Source organism: Chrysochloris asiatica, unplaced genomic scaffold, assembly GCF_000296735.1.
Source record: "Chrysochloris asiatica unplaced genomic scaffold, ChrAsi1.0 scaffold00213, whole genome shotgun sequence".
NCBI lineage: Eukaryota > Metazoa > Chordata > Mammalia > Afrosoricida > Chrysochloridae > Chrysochloris > Chrysochloris asiatica.
Window position 1 is genome coordinate 1162677 of NW_006408731.1, and position 3337 is coordinate 1166013.

The window sequence follows — 3337 nt, forward strand, 5'->3', positions numbered from 1 at the left end:
GGCAATGAGACAATATACGATAGAATGAATGTAAAACTAATGTTCTCCCATGTAAACTATCACATAATTCACAATAAAACATTTTAAGAAAAAAAAAAAAATGAAAGAAATCAAATGATGTATTATTGCACTAGGCAAATCTGATGTACTAGACCTTTTTAAAGTGTTCAAGAGCAAAGATGTTCATTTGAGGACTAAGGTGTGACTGACCCAAGCCATGGTATTTTCAATAGCTCCTATGCATGTGAAAGTTGGACAGTGTATAAGGAAGACCATAGAAGAATTGATGCCTTTGACTCATGGTGTTGGAGAATATTGAAAGTACCATGGACTGCCAGAAACACAAGCAAATCTGTTTGGGAAGTATAACCAGAATGCTCCTAAGAAGTGACAATGAAAGACTCATTTCTCACGTTGTTAGGTAGGACCAGTACCCGAAGGGCATCATGTTTGGTAAAGAGGAGGGTCAACGAAAAAGAGGAAGACTTCCAGTGAGATGTTGGAAGCAAAAATGGGCTCAAACTTAATGATTGTGAGGCTGGCGTAGGACCAGGCAGTGTTTTGTTCTGTTGTACATTAAGTTAAAAATTTACATTAAGTTAATGTTTGTTTACATTAAGTTAAAAATTAAACAGATGCATCATTTCCAAAATTCTTGTAGAGAACATGATCAAATATTCTTTAAAAACAACTGTAGAATAATGACTCTCCATTCTCAAAGAGTATGAGAGTCACCTAAGGATATGTAGAAATACAGATGCCTAGGCTTTACTTGAGAGTCCTGGTGTGGCACTGTAGGATAATGCACTGAACTGAAAGATCTGTTTGAATCGTAAAGTCAACAGTTCAAACTCACCTTGGAAACCCCTGTGAGTAGGAACTGATTTGACGTCACTTAACAACAACACAAGCTTTACTTGTGGTAGGTTGCTTCTGACATGGCTCCCAATGGTCTCTGCCCCCTAGTACTTATCACCTTGTGTAATCCCTTCCCTTTTGTTTATTGTTGTTGTTGTTATGTGCCATGGAGTCGGTTCTGACTCATAGCGACCCTGTAAGATGTAGTTAAAGACTTCTATGGAATAGAATCGAGTCCTGTTGTGTTGAGGTGGGAAAAAGCACTGGACCACAAGGTCAGTTTGAACCACAAGGTTGGTGGTTCAAATTCACTAGCTGCTCCTGGGAAATCCTATACAGACTCGCTATGAGTCGGAACCAACTCGACAGCACTTAACAAGAACAAAACAACTAATAGAATATGGAAAAGTAACTAGGTTGCAAATGACTGACTTTCATCTTGCTGGTCTTTTTTGTCTGGCTCTTCTCACTTGCTCTATGGAAAGAGTCACCTGTCAAGGTCAGCTTCCAGCCAACAACCAACAAGGAATTGAAGCTCTTAGTCTAAAAGTCAGTGAGGAAACTAATTATGTCTAACACCACTGAATGAGCTTAGAAGTGAATTCTGCCCCAATTGAACCTTGAGGAACTGTGTGACCCTGGACAACTCCTTGCTGGCAATCTTGTAAAGGAACATGAAATAGAGGACCTAGCTGAACTGGGCTATATTCCTGACTCACATAAACTGTGATGTTAGTTGTTTTTGTTGTTTAGTGTCGAAGAGTCAGTTCCAACCCATAGTGACCCTCTGTAGGGTTTCCGAGAACGGCTAGTGAGCTTGAACCACAGACATTACAGTTCAAACTGACTACGCTGTCCAGCACAATAACCCACAACACCACACCAGGACTCCAAACAGTGATATAATGACATATATTCTTTTGTCTTGTTAAATTTGGGATACTACATTACATAGTAACTGCTAACTAATACACCTCAGGCATCTGAATTCTGGTTGGTCTGAGGAGAGACCCCACATAAAGATTTTTTAAGTCCCCAGGTGATGTTAATGTATATCCATGATTATGATCAACTTCCCCAGAGAAACTTTGTATAAGTGCATTGGTAGACTTGTGCAAAGTGTTCAAATATTTTAAACCGTCAACTTGTAGTAGAAGGTATACATTTATTGTGTCTTAATGCCATACTGAAAACACTATAGCATTATAAAGAAATAAAATTTGATTAATCAACATGTATGATTCTCAATAGCCAACTTAATGATTCTCCAAAATTAATTAATTCCATCATTTATTTCACAAGTTTAGTGCCCATTATATGGCAGACACTATTCCATGAACACAGATATTTTAGTGAACAAAATAGTGTGTAGAACAAAAAAATAAAATCACAAAAAGTGATTTTAATCTACAATATATAGTATGATTCCATTCATATAAATATAAAATGAAATAATAATGTGTTTGTTGTTGTTGTTGTTAAGTACTGTCAAATCAGTTCTGACTCATAGTGACCCTGTATAGGGTTTCCTAGGAGCAGCTGGTGATCTTGAACCGCTGACCTTGCAGTTCAAACCTACTTTGTAGTATAGCGTACTAACCCACTGCACCACAACAGGACTCCAATGTGTTGTTTACCTATTCATGAGATAAAACTATAAAGAACAGCAATTGAATAATTAGCATAACTGTGAAGGCAGGTATTATCTTCAGTGAGGAGATGGGGTTGTGCCCTCTACCACCCCTACTCAGTACCATCAGCAGAAGTCTAGTGTCAGGTGGACAATCTTTCATGAGAACCATTAGCCCATTTCTGGCATTAGCTCATTTAGCTTTGCAAAATGATACAAGATAGGAAAAACAGCATGTCACCATCAAGTGTGCCATCAGGAAAAGAACTCAGTACAGTCCAGGAACTGGGGACTCACAAGAGACAATTCTAGTATAAGAGAAGTGAGACCTGACTGATTGGGTCTAGAAGTCACCCAGGTTTAGAAATCACATGAAACATAGAAATTAATGCATCTTGTAAGCGCCTATGGGTATGTAGAGCCCAAGTTATAACAGCAGACATTAATAGAAGTTCACACTATGCTAAAGGATGCCCAAAGCTCATGGTATTTGTATTTCTGATCCAGTCCTATGAATGCTATTGCACTTTAACAATCTTGTTATATTTATGATAAACGATGTTGCTTGGTAACATGACCAACACTCTATATTTATCTAATACATAGGTTTCTATAGAAACAGAACGAGAAAAAGAAAAACCAGAGGTTATTCTCCTATAAAGAAGGGAATTTCTTTTCCTTTTTTTAAAAAAAAACTTTTTAAAGCATTTTTTAAACCTTTACTCACAAGTCTACAATGGGCTTCTAAAGTACCAGTGATTTCCTTCTTTTTATCCAGCCAAAGTTTGGTAGAGAAATCGAGAGATAGAGAGACACATAGAGAGATGGAGATAAACAGAATTATTTTAA